The sequence below is a fragment of the Miniopterus natalensis genome, chromosome 7 (assembly GCF_054644295.1).
Source record: "Miniopterus natalensis isolate mMinNat1 chromosome 7, mMinNat1.hap1, whole genome shotgun sequence".
In the NCBI taxonomy this organism is placed as follows: domain Eukaryota; kingdom Metazoa; phylum Chordata; class Mammalia; order Chiroptera; family Miniopteridae; genus Miniopterus; species Miniopterus natalensis.
In genome coordinates, this window is record NC_142087.1 from 7,338,991 (window position 1) to 7,356,265 (window position 17,275).

Genomic DNA, 17,275 nt, shown 5'->3' on the forward strand with positions numbered 1-17,275 from the left:
ATATCCCTCAATCATACATTGGATAATGGGTTGACCTCGAAAATATATAAAGAACTCATACAACTCAACACCAGGAAGACAAACAACCCAATTTTTAAAAATGGGGAGAGGACCTGAATAGACACTTCTCCAAAGAGGACACACAGATGGCCAAGAGACATATGGAAAGATGCTCAGCATTGCTAATCATCAGAGGGATGCAAACTGCAGCCACAGTGAGATATCGCCGCACACCCGCCAGAATGGCTGCCATCGACACATCCACGACTCCCACGTTTTAAAGTTGAGGGCCACAAAAGGGAAAGCACTCGTGGGAGATGATTTCGTGGAGGATCCAGGGTGAGAACTCGGGGTGAAAGCTCAGGAACTGTGTGATTTCCACTGTGAGTGTGCTGTGGCCCGCGTGCTTTATTATATCCACAGGCTCCGCTGATGTCTACGGCGCATAGTTTGAAGTGGAGAAGTCAGGCTCCTCTCTGCTGAGGGCAATGGCAACCTCATTTCAACCTGCTCTTGCACATTTCAATCTCCTCTCCCAGACAAGCTTAGTCATTTCATTTTTCTTCCTTCCACATCAAAGGAAGGCAGAGTCACCTGTCAGGCTTGAAGATTGTACAACCTGTCGAAATGGATTTTTTCCAGTTTAGCTAAGTCTTACTCTGCAGCTATTTTGTATACCTTTGTCTTACCACGATGTATGGCGAATGAGAGAGAAAATGAGACAAGCCCACGTTTTGGGTGTGAGGCATTGCTTGAGGTTCTTTCCTCCCGTCACACGTCGTCCTGTGAGGCCCTAGGTCTCGGAGTGCAGGGACAGAAACAGCGCAAGATGCTGTGTGTGACCCTGAAGCCAGTGAGAGACTCTGAGCATGTCCAGACGAAGCTGGAGTCTCTGGGAAGCTGACAGCCTTCAGTCTGAGAGATGCTCACTTGCTGCAGGTGTCACTACAGTCACCAGAGGCCCAGCTGGGACAGAAATGCATTTGCAGTAAATAGGGCTTCTCGCTCTCCAAATTTACCAAGGCTGGTGGAACTGGGGCAGAAAGTGAAGATATTGCTTCTCTTGCCATAGAACCACGAAGACATGAGAGACGACCCTTGGCAGCAGGCAGGTGTCGTTGTGTCTATCAGCAAGCTGGAGGACAGATTTTGGAGGGGCAGGTGGCCCTACCTGGCCCATAAGTATTTAGCGAGCAGCCGCTCAGTGCTGGAAATGCCTCCGTCAGCAGCAGAGTCGGGGCGCCTGCCTGCGTGGAGCTTATCTAGTCGGAGTACAGACGTGAAATATTTCACTATGAATTTTTCAAGCACTGTTGTGGTTATGGAGACAGCAGGCACGTCCAGAAAGCTCGCTGCAGCTCCTGAAGGAGGCATTGTATGCGGTACTCTCGGATGGGGTGGGGCAGGCAGGAGTGTTTTCCTTGATATCTCCAAGTATGCAGAACAATTAATACAGAATTTTTTCAGTAAACACCCATCTACTCACCACCTAGACTCTACCATTAACATTCTACGACACTTACTTTATTGCTTATTTCCCGTCTATCCCTCCCTCAGTCCATCGTGATTTTTTATGCATGGCAAAGGAAATATCAGACACCAGTACACCTCTCCCCCCACTGCTGCACTTCGCATATCAATAATGCAGACTCAGTGTTCTGTTTTTTCCCTTTGAGGTAAAATTTACATACAGATCAATGCACAAATCTTAAGCCTTCTGTTCCATGAGTTCAACGGTCGCACCCACTTGTGCAACTCAAACTCCTAATAACATACAGACGGGCCAGGAAGATCCCCCATGCCATTCCCAGGCAAACCCTGCGTCCGCTCAGGCCAGTCGGCCTCCCCTGTCCTGATGGTTTTTCCTGCCATAGATCAGATCGTCTGTTCTAGAAAAGGAAGTGACTTTTGGGCTGAGTTCTGAAGGATGAGTAGGAGTCCACTTGGAATTGGAAGGGCGAGGGGATGTTAGCCATTCCAGGAGAATAGCCCAAGTAGGCAGAATCTCAGGCGGCCAAGAAGTTGTACGGCTACAGCCTCATGAGCAAAGGACAGAGAGACAAAAGATGAGGCCGGCGAGACAGGCAGGAGCTAGACCAGTCGTAGCCTCGGAGCCATGGTCGGGATCAGGAACGTAGCCAAAGGGCAGTGGCCAGCCAATAAAGGGCTTCAGCGAGGTGACTCCTCGCTGCTTAGCTTTGAAAATCCTCATGCCTCGCTGTGGAGAGGCAAGAGGGGATTCGGGAAGAGGCGAGGCTGCTGCTTCAGCCATTCTGGGGACAGAGGGGTAGCATAATGAGGCCCTGGCCCTGGGGAGAAGGGGCCATCTCTTCTTCCTCTGTTGTGTTGGCCTCTGATGTGTGGTGCTTCTAAGAATATAGATCACAGTGTTACATTTTCCCTTTCTCTCTTCATCTTTCAGGGATGCCAGTCATGAACCCTTTGTGGAAACTGGTTCAGAGAGGTTAGGTAACTTGCCCAAAGTCACACAGCCCGTAAATGGTGGTGTCGGGGCTTTCATTCAGATTGATTTACGTTCACAGTCAATCCACTTCTGACCACTTCCCGGTCTTCAGGGAAATAGGATGGGTGTCTCTCAGTCTTTCCAGGTGGAATAATTCTTTTCCTTGCTCCATCAGCTTTCTCAGCCACTCCAGAATTTTCAAGGTGGAAGTCTTCCCCAGTTGCTAGCAATCCCAGCCAACTTGAGTTTACTTTGAGGATCAGTTCATCTGTAGCCCAGATTTCCCTTTAATGATGATTTGGGGCAGTTGAGTAAACCAGTTGTCTCTACCAGTACCCAGCTTTATTTGTTTTTATTTGCGCTGGTTGTAGCCCTGGCCAACACAGGAATGGCATGCAGGAGCCATGTGAAGGCTGTCATGCTTTCCGGTTCAGTCGACCCCTTCATGTGTAACTCAGACCCTTCCTCATTCAATCTCAGCCTTTCTCTCTGCAGTTTCCCTCTCAAAAGGCACCCCAGTATCACTCTTTCATGCTTAAAAGAATATCGAAATTCTACAATTTTCTTTATTATTTCTGCCTCAGGTAATTTACTGATCAAGACACGTCCTTCTAAGTTCTTTTGAATATTCTATTTATATTAGCATGCACTCCCATATGCAGAACTTTTGCTAAGAATATTTAGTAACCTCACAATAATATTAATCTTTCCAATGCTGAGTAACCTCACAGTTTCTTCTTACTTTACTATACTTAACTTTCATCTGATAAGTAAGCACTCCCCAGGAATCCATTTCTTCCCAGCCAATATTTGTACCATCCTTTATCGCTAGTTTACAAAAGTGTTTAGACACCTATCTCATTGTCTATGTATGGAATATTTTCCTGCTCAGCAAAGTTCAGATACGTGCCTCTGGTAGTACATACGTGCATCTAAAAGTACAAATGAGCCCGACTGGCGTGGCTCAGTGGTTGAGCGTCGATCCATGAACCAAGAAGTCATTGGTTCGATTCCCTGTCAGGGCACACGCCTGGGTTGCAGGCTCCATCCCCAGCGGGGGGCAGCCGATTGATGAATCTCTCTCATCAATGTTTCTATCTCTCTAAAATCAATAACATATTTTTTTAAAAAGGAAGAAGAACAAAAAATTCAGAAGCAGCCATCAGACATAGCACATCTTTTAAATAAATAAAAAAAGTAAAAGTACAAGTGAATAGCAAATATGCAGCAATTAAGCACTAGACTAAGTGTATAAGAATGGGTTGTGTAATGGGCTGTGTCCCCAGTGAGCTGAAACATGCTGAAAGTCCAGAACCCTACCTCTTCTCCTTTGCGGGTCAACAATATATTTTCGGGATCTCATGCATAGCCCTGAGCTTTCTGCTCTTCCTTCCCACTCTGATCACTTAAGTGGTTAATACCTCGGAGCATCCTGTTGCTGCTATAGGTCTATTGCTTCTGACACACCCAATGAGCTTCACTTTTGTTTCAATTGAGTTAAGATTGTAGAGGCCGCGCTGTGGAACACTGGTGTCAGCACTTTTGCTGTCTTGTTTTCCCACTGATTTTCATAAGATTTGTGACCCCCCAAAAATAGAAACAATGGTTGGCAAAGGCTGTATTGAATAGTAAAATCCTTTCTTCAAAAACAATCATACCTAGAAGTCTATTTCATAAAACAGAGATTAAAAAACCATTTAGCTCTGGTTGGAGCAGAGGTGAGGGAAAACCCATGTATTTTCCGGCCATGCCCCCACACACACAGGCACATGTGCACATGCATACACATATATGTGCCTGCACAAAACCCCTCATGGGAGTCCAATTCTCTGTCCACAGAAGAGACTCTGAGCAGAGGTCTCCCTTCCTAAATCAATCTCAGCTCTTAGGATACTAAGTCCACAGGCTAATAATTCGCTCATTCCTGCCCCTCTAGATCATAGGAGTGAACCTTTCACTTTATGATTTACAGAAAATGACAATAACGACCCAGCCACTAGTCACTTAAGTAAAGACTGATGGCTTTTAACTAATAGGATGTGAGTCACAGAGCAAGGCCATTACATGACTGGCACCCTCTAACACTGAGCAGTGCACAGCGTGATGGTCACACGCGGTGGCCCTGTGGACCTCTGGATTGTAGGAACATCAGGGAAGAAGGGGCCCCAGTCTGTGGGGCTCTGGCAGACTTCAGGTTACAGTGAGAGACACTATTTTCCATTATTGCTACAGTCACCCAGGGTCCAGTAACCAGCCCTCAGCCGAGATGCAAGAGAAACTCACAGGCTAGTTCTGTTGCATGAAGGGTCCTTTTGCTGAAACTACTTCGGTATTTTGGCTATGGTGGTGGTCACAGGAATCTGCACACGTGATTCAACACATGCACGCGCACACATGAACACACACACAAGTGCACATAGAAACATTGAGCTCTGAGTAAGGTCCGTGGAGTGTATTGGTGTCCGTTTCCTGATTGTGACCTTGTACTTCAGCTATGCAAGTGATAACACTGGGCCAAGAGTATACAGGACCTCCCTTTGTTATTTCTTATGACTGTCTGTGAATCTGCAGTTATCTCAACAAAGAACTTCTTTGTTTAAAACATTTTTAAAAAGCCAGTGCCCTGGTGATGGGTGATCTGATCTGTACCTTCTGACTCCAGACACATTCATCAGTCTTCAGATATGTTCACGGTTCTCCGGGCCATCTCCTCACTGGCCAATCTAAGCATGTGATTAAACGTGTGCTACGGGTTCCTAGCAATTGGAAGGAGTTTATCTGTGTCTTTTTTCTCTCTATCACTTTTAGCAGAGGTTTGTCTAATTTATTGGTGTTTTCAAAGGAAAGAGCCAGCTTTTACTTTCCTTCAGCTTCGTTATTGTGTTTTTAACTTCTATTGTGTTCCATTAACATCTGTTCTTATATTTATTTACTTGCTTTCTACTTTCAGTGACTAGATTTTTCATCTCCAGAAGTTAAATTTGTATTTTTCAGACCTGCCCATCTTTTTTCCACGATGTGTTGCGTTGCTGCTGTGGTGCATAGGCCTTCCGTTTTCTCTTTAATCAATCACAATGTGGTTATTTTATAGTCACTGTGATTGTTTTATTATTTTCAATTCTTGGGAGGCATATTTCTCTGTGTCTGGTGTCTCCCGACTTTCCCTCCTGGGGACAAGCTTGCTCACATGGCTTGTCATTCTTTGTATTTTATTTTCCCGTTACGAGCTCATCTTCAGTGGAGGTAGTTTGGTTTCGCGGGGGCATGGATTAATGTGTCTTGGATTATGAAAATACCTCTATAGGGTGGTTTTTCATTTGCTTGTCAGAACAAGTAAATTTTCAGCAGTGGCTACACAGGTTTTGTTTGTTGGTTTCTGTGTTTGCATTTTGTCTGTCACACCGGTAGCATAAATGTGGCCCCCAGACCCACATGTGGCAAAGGTCCACTGTTTCCTTACCTCTCTTTGAAGGCTACATACATTTCTTTTTTCTATAATAATTGATCCCTTTAACTTAAACACACACACAGTTACAGAGATGTGTACAGACATGCTGGAAATGAGATCTTCTAATTAAGAACAAGATTAAGATATGTTGACTGTCCGATAGGAAAGGTGAAGATAATACTTTCAAAATATTTTTTAATTTTTCAATTACAGTTGACATATAATATTTTATTAGTTTCAAGTGTACAGCATAATGATTAGAATTTATGTGAATTATGAAGTGATCACCTCCCTAATTCTAGTACCCATCTGACACCATGCATAGTTATTACAATATTATTAACTATATTCCGTGTGCTGTACTTTGCATCCCCAGGACTGTTTTTATAACTGGCAATTTGCACACCTTACTCCTTTCCCCTTGTCACCCATTTCCCAACCCCCCCTCCCATCTGGCAACCAGAAGTTGATGTACTTTTATTTTTAGTGATGCATCCGTCACCCACTTCCTGGTTTTTGTTGGCAAAATTTCACATTTTAGCCAAGAATTTTTATATTAGTTTTTTTATATAGTTTCTATATAACAATTCTTTTTTATAGTTTATTCAGTTTTATTCCTATTTGTCTTGATTTTTCTATTCACATCTATGTTAAACTGATTTTGGTGTTTAACACATCGGTTCTTTTATTAAATGCTTACCTCCAATCTTGCAGGGGTTTTTTCTACTTCTCCACGTCCCCAAGCCTCTGGAAAAGAATCAGAGCCAGTAGCCTCACTAAGGAAAAACAACTCGCCCTAGCCGGTTTGGCTCAGTGGTTAAAGCGTTGACCCGTGGACCAAAGGGTCCCAGGTTCAATTCCGTGCCCGGTGGGGGGGGTGCAGAGGCAACCAATCAATGTGTGTCTCTCACATCAATATTTCTCTCCCCCCCCCCACTCTCTCTGAAAAGCAATGGAAAAAATATCCTCGGGTAAGGATTACAACATCAACAAAAAACCTCATATCACTGTATCGTTTTGGGGTCACAGCATTTTCCCCTCAAAAATTTTGTTCCATTGCTTTCTGGAATTTAAATTTGCTCAACAGAAAATATGGCTAGCATTGTTTCTTTTCTCTTACCGACCATCATTTTTCCCAGCCTAGATGTTTATCTGCGCGTTTCTACGTCAACACTATTTAAACAATTGTATCATGAGAGCTGTCCTATTTTTAAGTTGTGCGTGGAAAACTCTTTATTAAAGATTTAGGTTTTTATTCTGCCAAAGAGCTGCTTTTACATTGCACCTCTTATTATTTCCTCTGTTCCATTTACTCGGCTCTCTTCTTTAGCAACACCAATTATCTGGCTCTTATGCGTCTGTTTCCTTTCCTCTGAAAATGTCTTTTTGGTGCCTTCCCGGGTGAACCCTCAGGAGCGGGTGGGAGGTACAGGAAATGGATCTCCCCCGTGACACCGCGGCGTGTCCCTGCCAGGCCCTGCCACCGGGCCTCACTCTTTCCCCTTCCGGACGCCCACGTCCATTTCAGCTCGGCCCTGCGCCTGGTTTCAGCCTCAGTCTTCCCTTGCCTCACCCATCAAGGGCTTTTCTAGTTGCTTCTTAACTTGATGCATATTTTGAAAAATATGTTGTCTTATTTAATCGTTCACTTCTTTTATTCTTCCATGTTTTCTAAAATGCATTTCTGTTTTCTATCGTGTAGGTTAAGATGCCAGTAACAGAAAATAAGTCAAATTTGCTTAAACAGTGACTGTATTATCTCACAGAATCGGAAGCCAAGAGCTAGTGCAGGTCCTGTGCTTGGCTGAATGAGGTGCCCAAGAATGTCATTAAGGACCCAGGCTCTTTCAAGCTCCCCACTTGGCCCTCTCGTGGGGGCATTGTCCTCGGCCTCGCCTCGTGGGTGCAAGACGCCTTAGCAGCTGCAGGCATCACACCCGCATGTGGTCATGAGCAGGGGGAGAGGGGCCACTGGAATAGTCCTCTGAGAAGTAAGGGTGCCTGCCCTAGGAGCCCCTTAACAGAACTCCCCTCCTGTCTCATTGAAAGATTGGCCAAGGGGATAAGAGCACCTGACTGGCTCCAGGGAATCGGGATTTGCCCCTAGATCTAGGAGTGGGGTCGTCCTCCCAAGTCACATGGGGAATATGTGGGCGCGCAGACTAATTCGAGGGCTCTGCCAGCAAGGAAGGGGGTAGCAGGCAGTGGCTGGGTAAACGGCCAGCACTGCTTTTTTACGTTTGGAAATTGTATTTTTCTCAGCATCCATGAGTGCCCTTTTCTTATTTGTGACATAGTGGGTTTTCTAAGACCCGTGTTGTTTTGTTTCTGTTCCCTTAACTTTAGAGGAGGAGCTGCCTCTCCAGGCTGGTGTTCACCGTAAACAGAGAGGGCAGGTGCTCACGGCTGTGCCCACCGTCTAGCTGGTGGGACCCCTTTTCGTGTGGCTGAAGCAGGAGGCGCAGGGAGGTTCCCAGCCCCATCCCTCTGTGGCGCGTCTACACCGCCCTTCCATCCGGCACAGCGCTGCCGAGAGAGGGATGTGCGTTTCCTCCAGCGAGAGGAGGGCTGGTTTCCTTATCAGGAGTAATGAATCCAGAAGGCACCGGCCCCGTGACTGTTTCCATCACAAGTTTCTCCTAATACCAAATCTGCATTCTGGGCAGAGGTCTTTATCTGCCGTCTTTTGTCTTTGCCATGTCAGAGACCCCAGGGAAAGGGACTGAGGGGAGAAAGGGCTTGAGATGCCCAACCCCCCATATTTGGCTATTCCGGCCTTTGATTCTGAACCCAGGAAAGGACATAGGAAAAGAGAAAACATTCTTTTTTTTCTATCCTTCAGGTCACTGTTACTTAAGTAACAAAGTATATCAGTGTCAATTGCCAATTGTATCATGTCCATTTCAACTTTGTAAAATGTGGTTCAGTGGGTGGCATTGTACCTCCTTCTAGATTCACTAGTTTAAGCCTTTGCATTTAGTCAGATTTAACAAAGAGAAGGTAATTCCATCTGCCACTGGACTGAGTGAGAGCACAACCCCTAGTGGAGAGGAGATGGGGGGTATGAATTTGAGGTTCCTCGGGGGTCACAAATCTATACACCTATCCTAGTTTAATCTAGAATAAAGAAATATAGAACACATTTTTCTTACAACACAGTATCTAAACATAAGCCAACTACTACATCAGATGCTTCGCCAAAGAAATTGCAATCTCTTCCAGCTCTAGAAGGGAAATGGCCTATGTTGAATCAGGTGAAAGATGATTTTATACAATTTCAGAGATTTTTAAGAAGTGTTGGACAAAATGAAGTCTTTATCTTCGTACACATATCAAGTGTGGTACTGATATAATTAATGGATATTCCTCCTAAATTCTGGCACTGGGTTAGTTGACAGATTTCAATGCTATTACAAGTTTTTTTCATTGAGGCTTTATTGGTATTTGGTGGGGGAGGGGAGGGAAGGCATTGCCTGCTAGCCACATGCCATCTTGAGGCTTCTTCCAGTGGAATCCCATTTAATCCTTGCAACAACCTCCAGTCATCATCATATCACCATCATCATCATCACCATCGTCATCATCGCCATTTCTATTGCCAGTTACAAATAAAGGTCTTAGGCTCAAAGTAACTTATCTGAAGTCCCATAGCTAGAAAGTTATGAAGCTCATATTTGAATCCAACTTTTTTTTTTAATTTATCTTTATTGTTGAGAATATTACAGGCATCCCATTTTTCCCCCCAATTGACCCCCTCCACCTCGCTCCCATCCTCTCCCCAGGCCTTCACCCCATTATTGACCATATCCATGGGTTATGCATATATGCATATAACTTCTTTGGTTAACCTCTTCCCACCCTCCACCCCCCTTCCCTCTTTCCTCTGAAATATGATTGTCTCTTGCATGCGTCAATGTCTCTGGATCTATTTAGTTCATCAGATTCTTTTGTTCATTAGCTTCTTCTTAAAGAAGACCCTTCAACATTTCCTATAGTGCTGGTCTGGTGGTGATAAACTCCTTTAGCTTTTTCTTATCTGTGAAGCTCTTTATTTGAACTTCAATTTTAAATGATAGCTTTGCTGGGTAGAGCAATCTTGGTTGTAGTTCCATGTTTTTCATCACTTTGAATATTTCTTGCTACTCCCTTCTGGCCTGCAAAGTTTCTTTTGAGAAATCAGCTGACAGTCGTATGGGTGCTCCCTTGTAGGTAACTAACTGCTTTTCTCTTGCTGCTTTTAAGATTCTCTCTTTGTCTTTAACCTTTGGCATTTTAATTATGATGTGTCTTGCTGTGGGCCTCTTTGGGTTCCTCTTGTTTGGGACCCTCTGTGCTTCCTGGACTTGTAAGTCTATTTTTTTGCCCAGGTAGGGGAAGTTTTCTGTAATTATTTTTTCAAATAGGTTTTCAATTTCTTGGTCTCTTTCTTCCCCTTCTGGCATCCCAATAATAGAATGTTGGCCTCTTGAAGTTGTCCCAGAGGCTCCTTATTCTATTTTCATATTTCTGGATTCTTTTTTCTTTTTGCTCTTCTGGTTGGGTGTTTTTTGTGTCCTCATGTTCCAAATTGCTGATTTGATTCTCAGTGTCCTCTACTCTACTGATGATTCCATGTAAATTATTCTTCATTTCAGTTCCTGTAGCCTTCATTTCAAATTGGTACTTTATTATGTTATTGATTTTCTCAGTTATTTCTCTAATAGTCTGCTTAAACATCCTTATAAACAAAACTCTGAACTTTTTATCTGTTAGCTTGCTTGGCTCTATTTCATTTAGTTCCTCTTCTAGAGATTGCTTCTGTTCTTTCCTTTGTGACATGTTTCTTTGCCTCCACATTTTGGCTGCTTTCTGGTGTTTGTTTCTATATATTAGGTAGAGCTGCTATGTCTCCTGGGATTTGTAGAGTGGCTTTGTGTAGTAGGTGTCCTGTAGGGTCCAGTGGCTGAGCCTCCCCAGTCACCTGAGCTGGGCCTTCTAGGTGCTCCCCTGTGTGGGCTGTGTGCACTGTCCTGTTGTAGTTGAGCCTTGGTTGCTGTTGGCATCCCTGGGAGGAACTGACCCCCAGACCAATCAGCTGTGAGGACCAGCTGCAACTACAACCAAAGAGCTGCTGTGCTGGAGACACCCCCATGGAGCAGGATTTGCTTCAGTGGAGCTTTGGTGTTCACCAAGTGGGCCCCTTCAGTGTCACTCGTGGATGTGGTAGGGTTGTAATCCAGCGTGGTCGAGTCTGACCACCAGGTGCACTGTCTCTGGGGCCTCCCAGGAGGTGCAAAGTCAGCCTGTGCCAGTGCCTTGCCCAGGGCCACCCAGCATGAGCTACACAGCAAACCGTAGTTGGCTGCTACTTGTGCTGGGCTTGGAGGTGCCCAGGAGAGGCCAAGCCATGAGCCAATGCAGCTGCCTCTAGTGCCAGGCCTGGGGCCGCTTATCAAGCTGTATGGGGCCTGCTGCTGCTTGTTTGAGAGATTTTAGGAAAGTCCTAAGCATGAGGCTCGAGAGGCCACTTGCACAGAAAAGCCCCTGGAAATGGCCTGGATGAGCTGCAGGTGGGGAGGGGCGGGGCCTCCGGGAATCATGGGGCGGGGCCAAAGGTGTGAGTCAGGTGCTGGCGACTCAAACATGGTGCCTGCCTGCCGGCTGTGTGCGGAGGACTCGCCAAAGGAGCCATGGCCTCCGCCAGCCCTTCTGCCCGGGAGGAAGCCGCCCTCCGCCTCTCGCCCGGATTCCAGGCAGGTTAGTTCCTCCCCGAGTGTCCCGGGTCCTTTCAGCTGCTGCCCGGCGCTGGGCTCAGAGGGAGCGTCCGAGTGAGTCCGTGCCGGGCCCTTTAGAGGAGCTGCTGGGGCTCCTGTAGCCTCTGCGACCCTCAGCCTCAGTGTCTGCTGGTTTCACAGCCCGGAGTTGTGGGGATGTCTCTTCCCAGCCCTGGAGCCCTGGGCTGTGGGCAGCTGTGGGGCTGGGACCCCTCACTCCTCCGGGAAACCCCCACCTCCAAGATTCCCTCCTGGGTTTAACCCACGGCACCTGGTGTGGGCCTGCGGCCGCGTCTCCGTGATTCAGCCCCGATCCGCCCGCGTCTCCGCCCCTCCTCCCGGTCTCGGAGCTTCTTCGGCTCCCTGGTTGTGGGGCTTCTGTGCAGCCAGATTCCAGGAGGCCTGAGTGATGGTGGTTCTGTATTTTAGTTGTGATTCTGATGTGGTTGCGGGAGGCGGCGGGTGCAGGGGTTACCTACCCGCCATCTTGTTTCCTATGGAATCCAACTTTTATCTTCCGATTCTGTGCCTGGACCCTGATGCCTGCTGTTGCCACAGCCCCCCCCCCCCCCCCCCCCGTGTTTGTTCTAATCACATCTCCACTCTGAGCAGGTGACTAGCCTCCTCCCGCCTCCCCCCGCCTCCCCTCCCCCCTCTTCCCTTTCAGTAAGAGTCTCTAAATATTTACCATCCACCCTTCATGCTCTTCTACCCGACAGGGCACATGGGTGTGAGGAATTGTGATAGAGGAAATAAACAATGCATACTGGCTCCAGAAGCTACAGGAGTCTGATTGGTCAGTTAAGGAATTTTGTCTGGACTCTGAAGACTTTTGCTAAGATGGACTTGATCAAAGTTGTGTGAAAAGAGCTGTGAAATGGAAGAGTCATTAGCCACCTGATGGAATAGTTTTGTCCTGGGGACCTGAACTCGGGCAGCAGCAGCAGGAGTGAAGTAAAATAGATGCCTATGGAGTGTCACGGAGGAAAGGAGAGAGAAGCCCTAAAAGACTCCCCAGGTGCCCTCGCCAGTCTGAATTCTTATGTGCCCCACAGGCCCCCTTGTACAACATCAGAACAACTCTTGATTTTTTTCACTGCTTGCCAGATACTAGGCACTTTATAAGCGTGACCAGGCATTAGCTCTTTGAATCCTCGAATTATCTCTTTGAATCCTCACTACGCTGTTTTTCCCTGTGTTATAGATGAAGAAACTGAGGCCGAGAAGTATTAGTCACTCGGCCAAGGTCACACAGCCCATCACTGGTTGATGAAGGTCGCCAACCCCGTTCTGTTTCTGGGACGCAGACTCACAGCATTCCTCGGGTTGTGGACTGTGCTCCTCTTACGGGGCACGGGGAGGCCTTTTCTGAAATAGTTAGGTTAATATTTCAGCGAGCATTGAAACAAAACTAGCGTATCACACCCATGACTTTGCGCTACCCATTAATAATAATATCAAGGAAAACCTGGTTGAAAGTTGACTTAAAGAAAAAAATTTGAAGACATAATTGTGTAGATCTGCACAATTCAATACAGTAGCCACTGGCCACATGTGGCAAATTTCAATTGAAATTAAGTTAAAGTAAAAATTCAGTTCCTCGCTCCACATTTCAAATGCTCAGTAGACACAGTGGGTAGTGGCTGCCATACTGAACAGTGCCGATACAGGCAGTCTGTCAGTCGTGGAGAGCTCTGGTGGGCGGTGCTGTGCCGTCGCTGTCTTACAGTAGATCAACGTCTTGTTAGAGTCCGTGGTAGCTCTAAATCAGCTCTTCAGAACCTGACGTGGCTCTGGATTCACCTGTGTACATCTGCGTACACCTGTGCTGCCCAGGACGGTAGTCGCTAATCACCTGTGGTTAGTCTGAGTTGACGTGCTCTAAGTATAAAATACACACTGGGTTTCAAAGCCTTAGCATAAATAAAGAACGTAAAATACATCAGCAATTAATTTTATACTGACTATATGTTGAAATATTATTTTGATGTATTGGGTTAAATAAGATGTATTCTTGTTCCTTTTTACCTTATTTAATGTTGCTACAAGAAAATTCTGCTACCTTTGTGGCTTGCGACTTATTTCCACTGGACCTCTTTGCCCTGCTATATGCCTCCAGGGTGCTCTCATCTCCCCATTTCTTTCTTTCTCTAGATCTGTGCGGCCCAATGCAGTAGCCACATGTAGAAATTTACGTTTACATTAATTGAAATGAAACCGTTTCAATTTCAGTTCCTCAGTCACATGAGCCACATTTCACGTGCTTAGTGGCCACATGTGGTCAGGGGCTACCATCCTGCCCAGCACGGACCGTTCCCAGCATCGTGGAAAGTTCTACTGGACAGAGGTGATATAGGTCGTACATAGTTATGGCCAAGCCCAGCGAGGTGGGGCGTGAGTGCCTGTGCTTGGGAAGCATTTCCATGGTGCCTGACCCCACAGAACTTCACCCTCGCACCCATCTGGACGCCTGTCCCTTCCCGGCTTTGTTAGGCCTGGGTACACCTTATCTCCCCTCCTCTCCTGCGAGGGCTGTGGTGCTCTTATCTCCCTCTGAACACACGCTCCTCCACCCTCCTGTGTGTGCACGGTATCTGACACGGTGCTTTGTACAATATGGGTATTCAGTAAATATTTGTTAACCAGCCTGAGTGGCAATTCCTAGCAAGTAATTGGAAATATGTGGCTGAAGCTAGAGGGAGATATATAGTGGCTGGTAGTAGAGGGATAAAAAAAGAGAGAGAAGGTCAAAGCCAGACTCCCAAGGAAAAGGAAAGAGGACCTGGTAGAAGGACAAAGGAGGAAGTCACTGGGATGGCGGGGACCCGGGATCTCATACATGTCACCAAAACCCCTTTGCCCGCCCCACCAGCCCCGCACAGGCTGACGAGGCATCACAAGGAAATTCACAGGCTGAGGCAACAGCTATAGAAAGAGTGCAAAAGAAACCCAAAATATTATTACGTGATAAATAAACATGCAAAACCCATAAATGAGAAGTTGAACTGGCATGAAAATTAGGGGTCTGGTGCAGAGAAAAATGAAAACCGTCCTCTCCTGGGTCAGCTGGTTTGCGTGATGTTTGTGAGCGGCGGGTGCGTCCCAGCCCCCTTGTGGAATGAGCAGCGGACTCGCACATTAGTTTTAAGGCTCCCTCTCGAATAGGAACATCATAACGCTTTTTAATTGGGGCCGATAAAAATGTAGCATTACTTGTAGGTTCCTGAGAGAAGTGAGTTGTGAAATTGGGTTTTCATTAAACCTAATGATGGAAAATTAAGTAATAGTGCGTCGGGTGAAATGGGGTGTGATACGAGGCCCCGCTTCTGTGTTATCGGAGGTTAATAAGGGAATAGGTGAGGTAGGATGCATTGGAAAAAAGAGTCCAGCTAGTTGAATTAATAAACCTTGAAAATCCCTTGGTTCCGAGTCTTCATAGCATCATTAGCACCGGCGCTGACATTATTACAAATGTTACGGCAACACGAGTTGCTCAATTTCAGATGCATTTATTTTCCATTGTGGCGCTGGTTTTGCTGACACCAAGTGCACAGTCCGTCTAGCCGTGTGCTTAGGGAAAATATTCATATTGGTAGCTATTTGGTTTTGGAAACATTTGGCATCTCACAAAAATTGCCAGGTGCCCATTCCCAAGAGGCCAGTCTCTGTCAGGCAGCCGGTCCCCCAGGCAGCCCCTGCCTTAAGTCCTTGGGGAGACCATGGGTCTCTGGAAACATCTGTCCCCATAGCTCAGAGGTGGGGAACATCTGGCCCGCAGGCCATAATACGGCCTGTGAAATCATTCGGCCTGGCCCTGCCAAGGCCTCACCAAAAAGAAGCAGTTCCAGCCATCGCATTAGGGGTGACTTAATTAAATGTTTGACCATATATAGCAGGCTAATTTTTAAGTTGATAATTTTGTGTGGCCTGCAAATGATGTTATAAATATCCAAATGGCCCTTGGCAGAAAAAGGTTCCCCACCCCTGCATAGGGGATGGTGGCTTAGGTGGGAGACACTCACAGGGCTCCAGCTCCTCCTCTCCTGGGGATCGTGCAGGACAGAATCTAGAGGAGCGAACTCAGGTAGTCCTTTCCTCTCCATCCCCAACCCCGCTACACACACCGTTTATCACAGGAGTGTGGTCGCAGGCAGGAGGCCTCGTGTCCATGGCAGCGGACACGACATAATGACACGTACAAGAAATACTGTGAGTCCTTAAAGAAAGGGATCCTTCTTCAAACCCTTCATCAGCCTCCCACCCGCTTGAAGAGGCACATCCACGGCCTCTCTAGACGGACCTCACACGGTCTCTTACAGCTGTGCCCCATCACATTCCGCCCACAGCCTTCACTCCCTACCAATCTACTTGCTCTTACCTAAAAGCACTTGGCTTCTCCGGCTCCTGTTCTTGTCGGTTTTCCTACTAGACATCAAGCCTTGAGGGTGGAATCTGCATTGCTCTGTGCATGGCCAGTGTCAACCAGAGTGCCTGGCACGGAGTGGGTCCTCAATGCGTCTAACTCCCGATCACAAGGGTATGATCGATGGAGAAGGGAAGCAGCCCCCACATTCGCCAAGCGCTATGTTCCCTGTTACTTAAACCCCAGGAAAAAATGTAATCAGTAGTTTTATGTGCTAACATCTCACCAGGCCCTTCTTTCTTGGGCATAAAGCTGTAAACTCTAGATCTTTATGTTGGCAATTCTTTTCTCCCCAGGAACAGTGTTTCTCGAGCTGTCACGTAGGAGGAGAGCTCACCTTCACATACAGAATCCATGTCTGATAGATTATTGAGACATGAGACACACCAAGCTGAAGGAAATGTGGATTTTGAAAAGACCAGTTGCAGAAAATCAGGAATACGTGTTAAGCCTCCCAGGGAATGGGTATGGCATCAGCCTAGGGGTTCCTGCAGGGGTCCCTGGCTGTGCCTGAACACGCCTGGGTGACACACATCAAATCTGACACTCTCATCTCTTGCATGACACAGAAGGTCCAGGGCATAGAGAGGCTGTCCATGTCTTTTGGAGAAGGCTGGGCAGACCAACCCCAGAGGTTCTGGGGAAGATAAACCGGTCCTGAAAATCCTGCAAGGAATGCCCAAGGTGGTAGGTCAAGAAAGTGGTTTTACTGGTCCAAAGGGAACAGATAAATTCAAATCCAACCTCAGCAAGCATCAGTTTCAGGGTGGCCAAACTAATAGAGGACAGTTAAAGCAATGCAGTGTTTATAAAGATTTTTATTGCGAAAATAGGTATCTTTTGTCAAGGAGGGATGTCATGTAGGAGATGAGGCTTAGGGCCCAGACCTGGGAGAAGTTACTGGCAGAACTGAGGAAGGTCAGCTTCCCTAACTGCAAGGTGGGTTCAGCGACACTCCTGAAGCAAGACTAAAGTTGTGGGGAAGCTAGACAGTAGGCAGAAGACAGTCACTGCTCTAGAGCCCGTAGCTGGACAGAGCAGCTGAGAAGGCAGGATCCCTGCTATTGCCAGGGCTCCAGTTCCTTCTCCCCAGTGTACAACCCAACAGAAACAAACTAGTAGAGATGCCTGATCCCAGGGATGAGGCACATGGACCAGAAGCACACACACATGGCCCAGATCCCCAG

The 17,275-nt window shown here is 46.7% G+C and overlaps 1 protein-coding gene across 1 annotated transcript in view; it reads left to right on the forward strand.

Annotated features, from left to right (window-relative positions):
• PTPRT (protein tyrosine phosphatase receptor type T) overlaps positions 1–17,275 on the forward strand; it is a 511,569-nt gene that overhangs the window by 423,037 nt on the left and 71,257 nt on the right. The window lies entirely within an intron of this gene.